This window comes from Chinchilla lanigera, unplaced genomic scaffold, assembly GCF_000276665.1.
Source record: "Chinchilla lanigera isolate Chin_1 unplaced genomic scaffold, ChiLan1.0 scaffold00015, whole genome shotgun sequence".
Taxonomy (NCBI): domain Eukaryota; kingdom Metazoa; phylum Chordata; class Mammalia; order Rodentia; family Chinchillidae; genus Chinchilla; species Chinchilla lanigera.
In genome coordinates, this window is record NW_004955416.1 from 24,512,830 (window position 1) to 24,531,876 (window position 19,047).

A 19,047-nucleotide genomic window follows, 5' to 3' on the forward strand; every position below is an offset into this window, starting at 1 on the left:
ATCCTTGGAATAGTTTCCAGACTCCTACTTGAATGTGCAGAAAAGCTAGCTGCAGTACATTTCTTTGGTTCAAAAATATTCACAGAACGTGACTCTGCAAAACATTATGTTTTTATGGATTTTTGTATTCAATGGGATTGTTACATTAGAGCCACTATTATTGTTCTTGTAATTTTGTTTTTAATGGTACTTGTGAGGTGTTTATTTCTTTATCTCAGATAATTTGTGTGCTTTCTCCTAGTCTCTATTGAAATATTTATAGAGATTACATCTTATATCAATATGTAATACAACCACCATTGTTAATTCCCTACCACTTTGTTTGTAACTCTGTATTGTCTGTATTGTGCTTGTGATATGTTGTAAAATGTTGTATGTCTGTTAATGTTTCCCTCCTTTTATCCTTAAAATAAAAAAAAACAAAAAAACAAAAAAGAGATTACATCTTAGCACTTATTATGTTGGTAACCAAAAACTGTTTGCTTATGTGAAGGTATTGATCAAATACAGCCCATACGCACACATTTTATTTGTAGGAGTAACTACTCAATTTTATACATATATACATCTACTTCCTTATCATCACCATTTGTGAAGAAATTCAGGCAAATAGAAATGCTATTATCTAAGTTTCAGGAGTAGCTGTGGAAGAGAAAGACGAGATGTCCCTAAATGCCAGAACGAATTGTACCATTTTGAGGGTAGGATTGGAGAGGCTAGGACATAAATACCGATCACATGTCTGCTGTGTGCTGCCGTGTACTGCTATGTGTCATGGTTCAAACTAAGCAATTTTTATGTGCATATGCCACTTGTGTTTAACTCTCATGACAACCTGAAGATGCAGATATTATATCCTTGGTATACTGATGGAGAATCAGGCTTTTGGAGGTAAGTAACTCACCAAAGGTTATTAAAATTATCTATGAGAGAAACAGGTTTTGAGCTCACACCTAACTCTGAAGCTTATAGTCATTAAAACACAGCCCGCTAATGGTTCAGAAAGCAAAACATCTGGCCATGGATTTATAAAACTCCACCACATAGCAATGAACCCAAACTAAAGGCAAGAAATCATCTATCTGTCAGTCTGTCTGTCTGTCTGTCTAGTCTCTAGCTCATACTATCTTTATTGAGCTAAGTGACCTTGAACAAATTTCTGCCCTTGCTGAGCCCCAATTTCTTTACCTTTAAAATGTGAGATTTGGGCTAAATTGCCGCTCATGTCCCTTCATCTCTAAGCTTTGATAGCTTTTTCATTATATCCCAGATTCAGCCCCAGCATATATACTCCTGGCTCGCTGGAACCCTCCCTGAACTTGATGCGTGGGTTTGTCTCTCTGTGACATGTGACGGTGTGCAAGGAAAGCTGAATGAGTTTTAGCAATACACACAGAGTTCCATTCTGCCCTGGTCGCTAATGACACCTAATCAAGACACGATCTGAAAGGTAAACAAACCAACAGCTCCTTTGTTTTTGTGAAGCAAGAACTAAGGGTTATTGATTATTTTCTGACCCAGGACGGGTCTGTATAGATCCCGGGAAGATTGATGGCTCTTTTGATCTGAGGATAAGCTGAGCCTGAGAACACAGTTCCACACTGGAACTGTACCAGGTGTGCAGCGCCTACCAGCCTCACCAGGCTCCACTTACACCATTTCTTTTCCTGCCAAAGCCTCTGGTTCACAATATCCCCATCACCACAAAGGACGGCATCATGAAGAGCTCCTTCTGGGTGCTTAGTCAGGGCTCTGTTGATCATTAGGGGTTGAAAAAAATATTAATGTTGTTTTATGCCATCTCATTCATATTTTCAAATCCTCATGGAAACTGTATATTTATTTGTAATGAAGGAATGCAGGCTACACATTTTCTGATTTGTCTTTTCCATATTAAAACAATAAACAGACCAACTTGGGATAATGAGATTTATGTTCCAGATTTCAATGATTCTGAGTTTCCTGCAAACCCTTACTATTTCCTCTGCTCAACTATGGAAATAGTGATGTCAGGTGCAATACAGACCCTTAACTGCGGCTCATGGGTTTAACTTCTATTCTGGGTAGTGTGTTGGGTATTTGGTGCTGAGAGGGTCTAAGAGGCCTGCTTACTGTCCCGCTGGTACTGGGGTTTACTGACTTCCCAGAAATACCTTGTAACCCTGTGTTTAGCCAAACAAGAGTCCTTAGGACCCCAGAAATGTCTACGTGTTAGACCCACAGAGGTAAGGGAAAGAGTTTGAGAAAGACCAGAAGTCATTACGAAATTGTGGGTGTGAGGTTTTAAGCATTTATTTACCTGGAGTGATCTGAAGAAGTACAAAATTAAGGGTACTAACTGCCTATTTATTTGCATAAGCTTCCTTCCTTTGTCCAACTATTAAATATTTAAGAAAACATCTACACTGTAGTATTGGTAAAAATATATCTCACATTTCTTTAGTTTTTAATTATCACTGTTGGTGTATTTCTCTTTTGTAATGATTTCCTCCTAGAGAGGCTGATCTAGCAAACAGCTTCACACTGCAGTGTTTTACTACTCAGCGTGATTGACCACATGGTAGCTTGAATATGTAGCCAGAATTTGAGGGGTGTGGGAGCAGTGATTACGAGGGAAAGGGTATGAGAGTTATCCACTCACTCAAGAAATACCATTCTACTGCTGATATTTTTAGGGGGTGGGTTTAATGTTTTAAAGTGCTCTGTAAGCCCATAGTGATTGACCCATTGACTATGTTACAGACAGAGGTTGTGTTCAACTGGCTGTGAATCCATTATTGTTTTGTCTTTCAGCCTGGCATTCTGCGTCCAGGTCCTTGAGATAATTTAGAAAGGTGTAGTTGTGTGTTAAGGGCATTATTCAGAGAGTATAGCAATAGCTCCTGATGTTTGAACATCCCCAGTTTTCTCCTTTTTCTTCTACCCAGACTCTCTGGCTGTTACCAGAAGATCCCTGATTCCAGGCAGCAGCAAGCCTTTGCCTTTAGTCTCCCGTAGTATTCCCCATAGACCTTTGCAGCAGTGCCAAGCCCTGCTGGTTAGTTTTCCCTGAAGGGGTCACATGTGATCCCTGAGTGGCTGTCAGGAGTGACCAAAATTAGGTCACTTACAAACACATAATGTGATACACCTTCCATAAGGTGTCTGGACTGACAGACGGTTATGTCTGTAGAAACACTTGTTGGGAAATGTTTCCAACCTTGCAATATGGCCAACATACCAGTATGAAGCATATGTTCAGTGGACCTGCTCTAGGAAGTGGCTCTAGTTTCACCAGGAAGAAAAAGAATTATTCTTTTTATCCAAAACATTTCCCATGGACTTTTCTTTCATTCATATTTTATTTTGCTCTGTTTCCCTAAAGGATCAGAGACAACTACAGGGAACACAACAGAACTGTAATAAACCAGTAACACAAAGGTAAGGAAAAGAAGTCAAGTCAAAAGAAAGAGAGGACACTACTGTGTTATCAAAGCTGAAGAAGATTATGGTTCAGGAGCACGAAACTGAGTTTCCTAATGGCCAAGGCAAAGTGAAAGGAAAGTCTTCCTTCTGTGAAAGGAAGACTTTCCTCTGATAAGCAGACAAATTTTATTTTCTTGACTCTGTTCTATAGTTTTGAAAGTAAAGCAAGAGGTAAGGAACAAATTACACCAGGGATAGTAGGAAACTGATGTCTTCAATACAACCTCATGTCTTCAATTGCCACATGAGACTAGCCAGCGTTCCTCTGTGCATTAACACCCCTAGTTACTTAGGGGTGATTTTTCAGTGAGAATAATCACCTCTCTGTGATCTGGATTTATGGGAGATTGAAGGCTTTAACTTATGTGATTTACCTAAGCAGTATCAGCAAACCATAGTCAGCAAACCCAGCCCACTTCCTAACTTGTATATAAAGTCTTATTAGAACTCACCCTGCCTGTGTCTTCACATAACTATGGCTGCTTCTCAGCTTCAGTGGCACCATCAAGCAACACTGGATGGCACAGAAAGTCTATGATTGTCACAGTCCAGCCAGCTGCAGAAAAAGTTGATCCATTCCTGCTCTAGAGAAAGACTTCAAAAATTTATCATTAGAACAAACAAGTATTTGTTTAAATTCTGTTGCTCCAGGAGAGGTAACCCACTAAAAGTGCTATCTGCCACTATGAACTTTATGCAAAAGAATCTTTGCCATTAGAGAATGGAGGAAATGGGGCCAGGTACCAGGGGCTTCATATAGGAGGATAGAAGAGAAAGCTGATGCTGAGCATGAGGTATCTTCCGGGAGACAAAGCTGGCTGAGGCACCTAGGGGAGAGATGTGGAGGTCCAGTAATCAGAATGAAGGCTGTTGTTCTTATTGGGGTGAAAAGCCTGGCTTGGAGGGAAAAGCCCACTTGCAAAGAGAGACCAGCAAGCACTTCCTTTCTAAATTATACCTACGATCAACTCATTGGAGGTGCAGAACCATCTTCACTGGTTCTCGAGGCAGAGTAAAGCATCCTGTTTACTAGTCACATACAGGATGGGGCCAAAAGACAAATTCTTGACTTAAGGAACACAAGAAGCTACGATGAAGAAGGCAGCTATAGATTTTGACATAGGCTCATAGATTACACTGCTCACTTTAAAAACACATATGTGCGGTATTCCAATAGAACTGAAAGGATGTTTTTTAAAATGGTGATACTGCCCTGGGGAGTGAACCCAGGGTGTACACACTGAGTTGCAACTCCAGCTCTTTTTTGTTTCTTTTTAGCATCTCATTAAGTCATTAAATCGTCCAAGCCAGACTCAAACTTATGATTCTCCTGCCTCAACCTCTCCGAGTGCTGAAATAACAGGCATGCACTCCCATACCTAGCTAAAAAGAATGGTTTTTAAAACCTATTTTATACCCACCAGATGTTGTCCTCATACTTGAACTCTTTGTACAAAATTAACTGAAGAAGCAAGTGACATTGAAAATATGTAATGAGATTAAAAAGACTTTATCTTTGAAGAGTTTGAGTCTGATATTCTTCTTGTTCTTAAGAAAAGTTAGAAAAGTTCATAGTATTATTTTTAAAAACCTGAAGGAATTTGACCTGGTACCTGGTCTGTCTACTTGAGATATTTTTGGTTTTCATACTTGGTTTATTTAAATTGTGTGAAATATGCAGGATCATTTTTTGTAGTTAATTAGGGAGAGAGAAAAACCTACAATTCAGCAATGAATATACTGAGTGCTTATCATGTGTGAATTTTTGTTTAACAAAATTTCCTACCAAAATATAGTTTTTTTAATGTGAAAATACTTCTCCTTTAAAATTATCATCCTTTTAAGAAAGTACATAATATCAAAAATCCTTTTGCAAACTTTAGCAAATCAACAATTGAGTAATGACCAAAGTGCAGACCAGAGCACATAACTTAATGGAAAATTAGTATGTTTATTGATTTTTCTCATGTGTGGCCTACACTGTTGGTGCTGGGGGAAATAGAAAAGCAAGAAATTAGAACTCTTCAAAGTGTGTAAGAAAACTATGTAAATGGAACTAAAACTAGAAATTGGTGATTGCTAAATTGTGTAATACCATAAATTAGGTAGAAAACCAAGAAGGTGGAAAGTGTTTCAACTGAAATAGTTATGGAAGATTCAAGATTATATGTCACAGTTAATAACAGAAATATATTAATAAGTGGCAATCTTCATGATTCATGTAATCTATCCATTATATGAAAATGCATAAAATCTTTTAGATATAAATGTAACAATATAGTTCCCACTAATATTTTATTATTGTAGACAATTTTTAATTCCACTAAAAGGAAATATGTTGAACATTACTTTGCTGCTCACTTTTTAAACCAAAATGATTTATTTTCAAATTCTCAAATATGTTATTTAAGGTAAGATGAAAAACATTGCTTAAAATAATCTAATGTTTTGCTAGTCTATGTTTCATCTAAAACTGTAGTGTCACGAATTCTGCAGCTTCAGGTTACAGATTTTGTGGTAGTTTCATTTTTCTCGTTTCCGTAGCCTCAGAGCCTCAAAGAGTTCCTGGTACAAAGTAGGCATGCAATAAATGTTTGAATGAATCAAGGCAGAGGTGAGTATATGAAAAAAACTTTATAATATATTTAGGAAGTGCTATAGTAGTGCAGAATGGAAGCAGAGACAGAGGAGCAGTCCCTTTCCTTAAGTGAATACACTCTTTTTAATTGTATGACTTGCTATCCATTGCTGAGACAAAGCATATAGCACCACAGCTTAAAGAGCAGAGAGATATATTTTGGCTTATGGTTTCTGAGGATTCCGTCCATGACAGGCAGTCTTCACAGCATTAATGGCATGGCAGAAGGGTATGGTGGAGGCAAGTTGCTCAACCCATGGCAACCAGGAAGATGACAGACAGAGGGATCCTGGCACAAGAATACTACACTATTCTAGCTCACCCCCAGTGTGACTCACCTCTTCTAGCCAAGTTCCACCTCTTAAAGTTTATAACTCAGTCAGCCATGAACTTCTCAGTGGATTAATTACAGATAAGTACAGTGCCCCTATGATCCAGTCTCCTTCCAGAAGCAGTACTTGGAACACATGAGGATTTTAGAGGGCATTGTAGAACCATATCTTGGTACCAGTGATCTGAAATGTCTAGACAAATGGCATATATCAGTGTAGACCAGAGAAGAGATTACCAACACCCTTACAAATAATAACATTATGAAATGATGAATGCAAATTATGTTTTTAATTTGATGGTTAACATGCAGTTCTATATATTACTCAACAAAATAACTATTCTAAATTATGAATCAGGACGAATTTTCACATTCAGAAAAAGAATTTGCTTTTGTGAATCCCAGAATTGTGTGACTTCCTTCAGAGTGAAAAGTTAAAAAAATAAGGTTGAGTTTTAAACCTTCTTTCATTTTTAAAAAGAAATCTCTAATCACAAAGTTCTTAAGCAAAAGTTTGTAGCCTTCACTTTTTAGCAAGCAGGCTGTTTAGAAAAGGTATCAGTGGTTGCACTTATTGCATGGAAAAATGATAAACCAAAATGGAAAATTATAGGACTGCAAAACATTTTATGAGTGACTGAAGGGAGATCAGAGCCCAAGTTGAAAATGTATTAAACAAGTAATCCAAGGTACTCCATGCTCTTCACCTACCTGTCCTTGAGCACTGGCTATGCATATTTAATTCTTTATGCCCAAAATTTATAAAGGGAAGGACAACTTTCATATGTTAGCAACTCTCACTAACTGGAGAAAGAGACTAGAAAACCAACGTAAATAGCTTATGCTATTTGTACCTTGCATAGTTAGATCTCTTAAAATGCATTTCTTTACACTACTGCTTGCTTTTCTTTACATACATAGTCTTCCCTTAGTGGAAGGAAAATAATAAAAGTTATTATAAAGAAAAATGTTTTACACAGTTCATTTTCCCTGTAAAGATAGGCCATATGCTTAAAAGTGAATGAAACCTCAAGGGCAAATACAATATGTTTAATGAGTTGAAATGACCATGATTTTTCATAGTTATTTATACTACATAAGAAGAATTATTTGTTCACTTAATGTGATACAAATCATAAGTTACATAGTATTGCCTGAAGTTTACCTGGTTAAGAAACATGACTTCTTCACTAAATGTAATGTTCTTGGAAATCAGTGGAGATTCTTGCTATGAACTCCAGAATGTATCAAACTCAATGATTTCTGTTTTATGAAAGTATCCGAAACTAAGATTTAAAATATTATTACCAATTTAGTGCATTATAAACTGTATCTTATGCCACAGACATTCCACTAAAATGTCTTAATATATGGACAATTTGATCTATTTGTCAATCCCTAGTTTAAAATAAGGAAATTCAGTGAGCACCCTCCATTAAAGTGCGGAAATAATGGTGGCCCTTCTTAAGATCTTGAGAATGTCAAAAGCTTCAGCTTCTCTCTTTACTTTTGCTCTACAGCTTTCTGTTTTTTTCCCCTCTTCTTAAATGAAGTGTTATGTGATCCAAACAAGGAAGCTCCCATGAACTTCATCTCTAGATATTAACCAGCTGGAATAGCTTTCTGACCATTTTGGAAACATGTAGATAATGAAGATGTCACTTAAAATGTACATGCATTTGAGATTTGCGAGAAGTAATCTGTAGCAATAATATCTTTGATCATGGAAAGAACTCCGCTATACAGGAACTGTGTCCAGGGTGGTTATCATCAGCCCATTTTCTATTCCCTGTGCACAAATCATTTCACGCATTTTACAACCCAAGCCCCGATGTTGGGCTTCAAAAGCAATTTCAGCTGCAAAATAAGGTGCTTTTCTTCAATTTTCAAGCCATTTGTATGAGGTTAGTGTTGTTTACCCACCTGGTACACTGATATTTACATACCCCTTTAAAGAAAATTGGTAGGTATGATTTATGGAGTACTGTAAGAGCACAATTTTCCATGTAGTGCACCTAATCTGAAAGGGCACTTGCAAAGGTCACTCTGCCCATACAAATACCAAGTCTTCTCTTTGGAATAAGTTAGGATATTCATTTTTCTTGGAAAATGTCAGCAGCACCCTACTCCAGGGGTTAGTTTATGCAGATAAATTCGTAAGCCTTTAATCTTAGAGCAAAAATACTATACACAAATGTAAAAGCACTCCATCTATCACTGTTAAGACCTGTAATTTGTTTTTATTTAAATCTCAAGCAACAGGACCATTAACATGGTATCTCCCACATAAGCCAAGATCAAGGCACATAAACACGCTTAGACCCTCCACCCAGGTGGCTGGCGTATGGGGTGTCTGGAACACAGGGCCGCTCTTTCTGGCTGCTTCTGCACTTGTTCCTTTTGCAGCTAGAGGCTTCCTTCCCAACTCTGCATGGGAAATTGCCTGGGAAGTTTCTTGTCCTCTTCCCACGGAAGAACACTAGTCAAGCTTCCGGCACATAAAACATCATTCTTTGTTATTAACTTAAAGGTTTTCATGAATCCCTGGAGAGAAAAACCAACAGAGAATGGCATTTATGAATTTATTTCCTCTTTGAAGCAATAACCACATTAAAAGAAATGATCTTACTAATTCCATAAGGAATCGTCTCACATTCTGATATTTTTAACATGTTGTCAATTGAGAAGAGAAAAAATATTTCTAGAGCAAAAATATTATCCCAAATCCTGATTCTCAGAAAAAAATATACAAATAGAAGGTAGGCAGAGTGAATGAAGGATAAAATATGACTGTGAGATATTTGCCTGCATTTCTACAAAGTGAGATAAGGAGGAAATGAGCAAAGAGATATTGTCTATTTGATGTGATGAAGTTCTGCAAGTGAGAATCTGAAGCTTCTGAGAGGAGAACAGGCAGCAGAGTGTGATCTATTGAGTTTGGCCTAACAGCTGACAGTGGATTTGCCATTTCAATATTGTCAGAGTTAGAGGAAAATATAACCATTCGTACAATACATTCCCTCTTGAAATTGTGACTATTAAGGTCAAGATGCAATGGAATACGCTGATACCAGCTGACACAGTTTTGTGCTTCTAACAAAGAGAAAATATGGCAATATACCAGCTGAACTGAATTGTGGCATCATCCTAAATATATTTTTTCTTTTGATTTTGAGAATTTAAGTGAGACTGGTGATTTACTCAATACAGGCAGTATTCCTTGTGCTAAACAGAGCTCAGTAATGTACACATATTTTATTTTATTTTATTTTATTTATTTATTTATTTTTTTTGGTTTTTTTCTCCGGTACCGGGAACCGAACTCACGACCTTGCGCTTGCCAGGCAGGCGCTTTGCCGCTGAGCTAAATCCCCAGCCCTGTACACATATTTTAAACAATATTAAAAGAAGATTACAGTTGGGTTTAGTCATGTAAGGAAACAATAATATGTCAATAGCTAAGAATGTCGAATATCTAGGTGATAAAATTAATCACAATGTCTCCACTTCATCATTTCAACCATTTTAGGAAGTGTCTGAACTCCTGCCTCTGATCTCCAACTGCCTGCTGGGCATCCTTGCTTTGATGGTTAATGAGCATCTCAAATTAATAAACAAACTCCTTGATCTTCCACTTTCACACTTCCACCTGCTACCTACCACCTTCCCCATCTCAGTTATTGGTGACCCCATCCTTTCTGTTTGTTGCTCAAACCAAGGCCCTGGGAGTCTTCTCGTATTCCTTTCTTACATCCATGCACCATGACTCCATAGGTCAATCGGTCCGTGTGTCTGGATGTCCATCTGCTCCCTTCCAGCCACCAATATGGCTGCCATCTGGGGCACATCCCAACATGACTCCCTATGTGATGGCTGCTCCTGCCCAGCCCTTCTACAATTCCTTCTTATCATAGCTGCAGGGCTGAGCTTTTTACATTGTACACCAGAGTGTTCCAGTCCTTGGCTTCAATGCTTCAAGAGTTCCCTCAAGAATTTTCTATCTGCCTTCAAGTCTCTAAATACTCTCTGCTTCTTGCTCACTCCAGCCACCAACAGCCTTGCCTTTCATCCATCGTCCCTTTGCTCACTACGCTCATCACCCCATCTCCTGGCAGTTCTGAGGATGTGACTCAGGACTCGCACTATTCGTTCCTTCTGCATGCAGTCCCTTCACTAGGAGAAAACACGGCAAGGTCCCTCATTTCTCCCAGTCTTCACTCAGACATTCCTTCTACATCCTGTCTAATGCCCCTGCCCTCCATGGCACTTTGCTGTCACCATCGGTCTTCTTTGCTGATGTTGTTCCCACAGCATTTCCACCATCTGACATAGCATATGTTTTACTTACTGTATTGTTTACTTCCTGGCTCCCCCCAACTAACACAGAAACCCCTGAGAGCTGAGATTTCTGCCTGTTCTGTTTACTACTCTATCCTCTGTGCCTAGAAAAATGTTTAGCATAGGGTATATCTTCAAGTATAAATATTTGGCAATTGAACTGACAAATGCCTTGAACTACTTGCGAGATGGCCAGTAATGTTACAGTGCTATTCTTTAACTTAGAGACTTTGCCCCAGAGTGTATAAACTTCAAGCTTCACAAAGTTGATTCTACACGTTAATATTTCTGTAATGAAACTAATGAAGTATGAGGGAAATTAGAGAACAGAAGTAGTCTCACATCAGGTCACGCTGAGTTTGGTTATAGTCCTGATGGATTGAATTAAAATACTGATGTTGTTTTCTGGCAGGAAGTGAGCCAAAGTGGGAAGAAGTAGGCACTGGTTGTGTGGTCTGTGTATGCAACTGGGCTCAAACACTCTCAGTTTTTCTATCTGTGTAATGGAGCTGTGCAAGAGTACCCACTCACAGATTTGAAGCACAGACCTGATAGGAGATCAAGTCAGATTCTTCACCTCTCATGGCACCACTGAAATGAGCAGACCACTTAGCATCTTGAATACCATATATGATTTAAGAGACAGTACACACTACTTTGCACAGGACTTGTCAGGCCATAGGCAGAAGATCCTTAATAGTTGACTTGTTGTACACATTTAAACCAGGCCTGGACCTCAGAAATGTGTCCAGCTCTAAGAAATATGCTCTCTATTTAGACTCACAATATTTAAGATAAAAAAAAATTGAAGTTTTCCAGCCATCACATGTGCTGTAGTTTTAAATATTCAAACTAAAATTACAAAAATAGACAGGGAAGGAGTACACTGGATTGTTTCAGTCTGAGAAAAGGGTCAGTGAATTATGCCCCACTGATCAAATTCTACTTCGCGATCTGTTGGTATGTAGCCTCCACACAATGAAAGGGCTTTTTTTTTTTTGCATTTTTAAGTGATTGAACAAAAAAAAAAAAATCAAAGAAAATTACAGGAGAATGAAATTCCTGTGTCCACTCATAAATTTTAACAGAATATAGTTATGCCGATCCATTCACATATTGTCTGTGATCTCTTTTGTGCTACAACAGAATTCAATAGTGAAGACATCTCACACAAAATATTTACTATCTGACCCTTTACAGAAAAAATTTACTATTCCCTGGTCCAAGTCACTCCCTTGTTGCTTGGCTGAAATCCCTACCACACACGATGTGATGGACGAGAGGTGTTTGTGGCTCAAGTTTTCAGCCTGAAGTTGGCCGGCTCCCATGCGAAAGGTGTGGTGGCACAGTCTGAGTGGAGGATGGCAGCTCTTCCCATAGCAGCTAGGAAGCAAAGACAATGAAGGGAGGAGCCGGGAGGGGAACGTACCCATCCAGGACACTTCCACAAAGCCTAGATCTTCCAACTGGATCCCACCCCCAGGAGTACATTGGGCTATACTGACGAATGTAGCGTCCCAATGATCCAATCATTTCTAAAAGACTCACCTCTGAACACAATAGACTTTTGTAGGACATTCTAGATCTCAACTACAACCCCCCGGTGTCTGAAATCTAATACCTCTATTTAATGGTTGTTGGAAATGGTTTTGTTTGTCTTGCTGAAGTAGAAAAAGCAGTTGGTGTGGGCAAAATCCAATACCCGAGTGGTAACTTCTCTAAATTCTTGCTGCATATGTCACATACTAGTTTGTGTTTGGCAGAAAGATATTCACAGAAGCACAGTTCATGTCCATGGTCTCTAAGCCCCTCTGCCCCCAAGCACAGTGGTGGAATATATATTTTGTCTTCTGTAAAGAAAGGCTACTGTGGATCTTTGTCCCATATGGAGACAGGATTTGGCCTCTAACCTTATAGAACTCTTCCAGAACTTTTCATGGAATTAGCTGCTCTTTCTTCAGCTTTGCTTTCTCAATGGCATACTTTCCCAGAGTTATCAAGGTCTGCTACATTTAGGAAAAGCTGGCTGTCTTTCCCTGGTTTCACTTTTTTTTTTTCTTTCATTTCCTCTACTAATTAAAACCCAACATTTGCCTGGGTTTCCCCCTTTAAAGCTAATCAATTAATAATTCATTAAAACCAAAGAATGTTTTCATTTGTGTGAAGGATGTGGGTGTTTGCAAGACAGTTTAAGGAAGAGTAGTGGGGAACATCAGCATATGGACAGGATAGACTTCTGAGTCCTTAGTTCTACACTGTTCTTTCTCTTTCCCCATGGTAGGGGAATTGTATGGATACATCAGCTGGGTCACAGGCTTAGAGTCCTCCTTCGCTACAGAAAGGCTCTTGATTGGGTGCTGGGACTGTGTCTGAATATCTATGAAGCTTGTTGTTTTCTATGATGTGCCCCAGTGACAACAAGGAAATACCAGACTTACTTCCCAGCTTCCCCCTGAAAGGCCCTCTTGCAGCTAGGGGACTGGCATTTCCTTGCACTTTTATTTTAATTAATGTCTAAGAGATGCACTTTGATACCCACCCACAGAAGCATCAGTTAGATGGAATTAAATGCGGTGCTTCTTTTTCTTCCTGCTATGTTTATTTGCTGGTCCTTAGTTGTCTCCCTCCAATAATATGAATATGCAATAAAATCGTAGACTGAATCCTAGTATGAAGCACAGCCCCACATTACAATCTGTTGTTTGGTACCCATCCTCTGAAATCATGCAGGTCTTGGTGTCCTTGGATGTTCTCATCACTGTGTGGGTTAAGAGCTGTATGGACACATGAAAACCTTTAGAAGTGGAGAGGCCAGGATCCTTGGTGTTGCTGGCCGGGCAATTTAAGTTTGGAAGTAATGAGGTAGTCCTTGCTAAAGATCACTAGCCCAGGAATATGTGAAGGAGCCAGGCACATGGGTGGTAAGTATAGTCTTGTTTTCTTGTCTTGCCAGTGTAGACTAGAGGGTGACTTCTTGAGTTTACCAGCTCTCCAAGGTCTTAGTGCTCAACCCTGCCATCACCCTGAGGGTTGGTGTTTTCATCCAGTTCCTTGAGCAAACACCTATCATGAAGGAGACATGACCAATGGAAAGCCAGGGATGCCCTTTCTGCATTGGTTAGTGAAAGCTCTGAGATGCATCATTTATTAGCTCAGGAACCTTAGACATGTTTCTAAACCTCCCTGGGTTTCACTTTTCTTATCTATGAAAAACAAATGATGGTCATCTCTACTTCGTAGGTCCCTAGTGAAGTCTGCATGAGATAGACTACGCAAATAGCCATCAGCAGCACTGGATCGTAGCTGTTGAGTGGTGTCTAATAATGGTTAGCTTTTGTTGTTGCTATTACAAGGGTAATGAAGACATAGCAGCACTTTGGTTGGCACAGGGCAAAGTAGAGTCCTTCTCTTCACTTGCATGGACCTCTTAAGAATGTAGACTGTTTGTTGTCATCAAATACTAAAATATAGAATAAAAATAATCAATCAAACAAATTTTAGTTGAGGGAGCAAGGTTGGTGTGGACTTACTAAGTGCCAACGAGGTAGTTTTTGCTGCTGAATGTCCTGAAGTGCTCAGATTTTCTCCATAATACTACGGCATTCAAGGTCTCAGAAGCAGTAGTCCCATTGGGAGAATCCAGCCTGGCCTCAGGGGAAGCTCTAGGTGTTTTAAAAGCGCTGTTGACCAACTGGGAATGACCAGGGAATTTTGAGAGGGAAGGCAAGGGGACTATGGAAAGTGGTATCTCATGAAAAGAGAGGACTCAATGAAACTGCTTTTTCCCTGGGGCCGAAAAGAGCCTTGCTAAGTAGTTGCTACTGGGCAAAAGGGTAAAAATTTTCTTTGTGACTTTGGAATAGGTAGTACCAATTGAGAGAGGATTTTTTAAACAGAAAATTGTGAACCCAAATGTGGAATTATATTTTCAACTATTGGACTTGCCTGTTAATGACATTTCCCTTTCTGGGGACTAGGAGAATTCTATTTATTAGAAAGACTGTTTTTCTGGGAGGTCTTTGTAGGGAATCCTCATGATTGGGGGGGGGGTTAGCCTAGCTGGTTCCTGCAACTCTTTCCAAATCTAAACACAAGATTTGTTTTTTCTTTTGGCAAAAAAAAGCTTTTTTTATACAGGCTTTGTTCAGTAAACTACTCTCTTTTCTAAAGCATCTAGATTTCCTCAATGAGTTTGAAATATAAATTTGTGTGTCATGCTTGGCAAAGAAGCAGCTTTGCCACAGGGTGATGTTCTTTGGAGAATAAGAAGCATTCAAAATGCATATTCCCCCATCTAAGGAAAAAAAAAATCCCTTATTTCTTCAAAAGCAAAATAGGGGACTGGATTCACATGGAAATCCCAGTCTTTGAAAGTGGAGTGTGACAGGTTCTTCACGTTGATGTAACACAGCCACCCGAAAGAGTGCGAACCGGATGAGCTTCCAAACTGGCGGTTAGTTTGCCGTTGAAGCATGACCAGTGCCTCAGCTAAAACAAGCAAACAAGCGGCTGAACATGTTAACATAATTTTCTATCATTTCTATTTGATGTGGATTGGGTGGAAAGTCTGGGATGCAAGCCATGATGGAGATTTTCAAAAGTGATTAGCATTTTTTGGACACCAGCAGCCATTTCTGCAGCATTTCAGTGTTGAGCTAAAATTGATTAGTGTTTTTGGAAAACCATGCACCAAATTGCAGGGCAAATTGAGGTAGCTCGAAACACAGGATGGTGACAAGACACAGGTGTAGGCTGGAGTATGAGATCCATGCTATGAAGGCCGCGCGAGTGATACAAGATCTCCGAGAGAGGGTGTAAATGGCTCTGTGCAACTTTAGATTAGCTGTTGGTACTTGTCGGACACTTAGACTCCACTTGTGACAATGTGTAAAATGGGCTGCATGCTTGCAGGAGAAAGGTTGTTTGGTTCTCTGTCACAATATTAATCATGGATAAACTCATTTCAGCTGTTAATGTGAAGTCACTGTGTAATTTTGCAGAAATTCTATTGCAGAGAGGTAGCTGTCCATTCTCCTTAAAGTTTCAATGGTTTTAAGAATTACCTGGCAAATATTTAGCCATTTCTAAATAACTCCTAGTGATACATTGACTGTAGTTTTGCAATTTATTGATGCTTTTGTAGAGTGCCTGACACACCCACCACTGTTAGTGTCACTGAGTCTCTTTTTTGTTACCAAACACAGGCAAAATGTTAAAAAGTGAGTCCTAGCAGGGCAGGTCTGGGAAGAATGCGTCTTCAAAGGTCAGCTGTTCTTGCTTGCTCATACTTGACATTTAAGCACTCATTTCAGACGTTTTTGATAATGTTTTTAGAGATAGTCAAGAATGGCTGTGTTGGTATGCAATTATATTTATAATGAGATGCAAAAATGCAAATATGTTGGTACGTGCCAGTTCTTTGGAGTGCCTTTTGTCAGAATTGCAGGCATCATGAGACTTTGATAGATATCAAGTCGCTATGCGAGTTGGAGGGCTGGGAGTATTTAAAGAAGTATCTATAACATTACATCTTCAGATGCTAATTAGCACAAACTTTTAGTGATGATAAATGTGGAGGTCATTCGGGTTTTTTTGCTTGGTAAATACTGACAACTTCATTGAACCAATGATATCAATAGGATGTGTCAGTAGATGCAGCGGACATCTTTATCCTTTTAAATGTAATGTGCCATAAAAATGCATTGTATATTAATAAGTGCAGCTACTAGAAGTCTATCTTACATGATTGATTGTTTAAAGTTCATTTAAAATGTAAATAAGAGTATAACCGACTGCCTCCATCAAGTACTTAAAAACTATGTGATATCTTTTCAATATATTATTTTTATCTTTGCATTTTATGCAAAAAAGAAAGACATCAAGCTGACTGTATAGATGAAAGCATGAAAGTTATAGGCTCTTGTATTTGTTAATCTGATATAATTTTTCAAGAAGCAAATAGCAGTTAAAGCCGTGGAGATATCATAACAAGGAGGGTATGAGTCAATTTTTGTTTTTTTAGAGGTTCTTGCTTTACATGCAGTGTTTATACTGAATTCATGGCCACAGAAAGTTACAGCATGAAGAAATGAGCTGTTTTGGCCACTTGGAGAGAGATCAGAGCTGCAGTATGGATTCAATGTCTAGGACACACCCTGTCCTTGCTAAATATGGATGAATGCTACATGGCTACATCTTTCAAGAGCCTGCAGGAATCAGATAGGAAAGTGGACAATTATTTCACAAAATGATGAAGGCCACATGTCACAAACAAAGGCAGTCATGTATGGAGAAGAAGGTCTTACTTTGTAGGTAGTGATACCCTGATGAAAGTCTCTGCCTAAGAATGCATACTTTTCTTTCTCTCTTTCTTTCTTTCTTTCTTTCTTTCTTTCTTTCTTTCTTTCTTTCTTTCTTTCTTTCTTCCTTCCTTCCTTCCTTTCTTCCTTTCTTTTTCTTTCTTTCTTTTCTTCTTTCCTGCCTAACTCATTGGGTCTAGAACAAAGGGGAAATAGTCTTCTACTTTTTATCTGCAATAAAGCAGTAGTCTTCCTTTCCCTTTGGCCTGAGACGAGTGTCTAGGAGAAGTTAGCTAGTCTGGGGATCAGATTCAGACTTGCCATAAGCCTAGGATATTCCACTGCAGCCACAGTCTCAGCCCCACCCTCCAATGAGAAGCCTTGAGTTGAAGAGGATTAGTGGCCTGCTCATATTAATGAAGTGCAACTCTCTCATCACAGTGTGCATTCCACTGAGATGGAACCCTAGAGGCAGGGGTCAGGAGCATCGTTGGCCTCTTATGTGTATGAGGGGTAGCACTAACCAGAAGGAAGCCAACACCAGACCCGTGGTTGGTTTGGACATGTATGCTCCCTCTATTGGGATGATTTCAAGGGACAGTTTTTCTTGGCTTCTGGAAAAATATATATGAGGCATATTCACACCAAGATTGTGAAAATATTTGAGTAGCATGGACTATCACATTCCAGAGAAAAACAAATGTGAGGAGTACAGGAAGACACTGACAGTTGTGCTGGAGGTGGAGGGCATGTTTGGAAGGAAAAATTAAAGAGCCTTGTGTATGAGTAGAACAGGAAGAGTTACCTCTAGTTGATTCTATGGCCACAGGTTTAGGTCCCTTCATGATGGTGTGAACACCCTCATGGGTGAGCTAATTACAGAATAGATCCGGTTAACAGATTTCCTGGTTGAGCAATTTCTTTCTCCAGGCTTTCATTACTCCAAGGACATGGAAAGTGTGGGAAGAAAGAGAGCTCCATGAGACCATATGCTGTGTTTTGTGACCAGCTGTAACACCAGTGCCAGTGTACCACAGTGCCTTGGTGAAAGGCAGACAGAAGACACAACAGAATTGTTGAAGAGTTCGTGTGAGTAAACAGTGATTCATCAATTGGGCAGTTCTGAACTAGGAGTAGTTCACAGACTCTACCCAGGAAATGCAAAGGGAAAGTTTCAAAAGGGTGAACATGGAAGAAAAACAAAAAAGGTTTTGGTTGGTTTGTTCCCCTGCTGCCTTATTTGGGCTACTTTGCCGGAAAACACCTAGTTTATAACTATCATCTAATTGACAGATCCTGAGTGGTTAGCCTTGAGTTTTTTTTTTTTTTTTAAATACAGCCATTTAGAAAAAAGTACTCCAAGTTTTGTTTACATTTGAAAATCAAGCAAAGTGAAGGTCACCTATGAGGCTAGATTCACCTTGTCGTCTCAGGGCATCTTTATGCTTGGTTTCTGTTTCAAATTTTTTATCAGCCTGCACAGAATAGATGTGTATGTAATAAATAGGGTTGAAGTGAATGAATGAAAAAGATGCCACTGACTCTTCTGACTGTATAAGTAATATGACTCAAAAGCAAATGGAGAGACAGACATTATTATTTAGAAGCAGACATGAAGTCAGAAAAACTCCAGCCCGTAATAATGTAATTTAACAAGTAAGCAATAGCTTTCCCAAGTCACAGCTAGCTAGTACTAGATTGAAATATGAACTACATTTTGGAAAAGGCATTGAAGTAAAGGTTAAGAAACCACATAATGGGCAAAGCAAGTGAAGAAACTGAGGTTTTTTGACCAGGAACTGGGAAAATGTTGAAGGTCATAAGGGTTTTCTTTATTTGAAGAATGATAATAGGGATGTGTTATAACTGAGAATTTAAGATGGCCTTATAGCTTAGATTCAGGCCATTTCTTACAAAGTGAAACAAAATATATTTAGCATGGCAAAGATATCCCTAAAAGTTTCTCATCTTAGGAG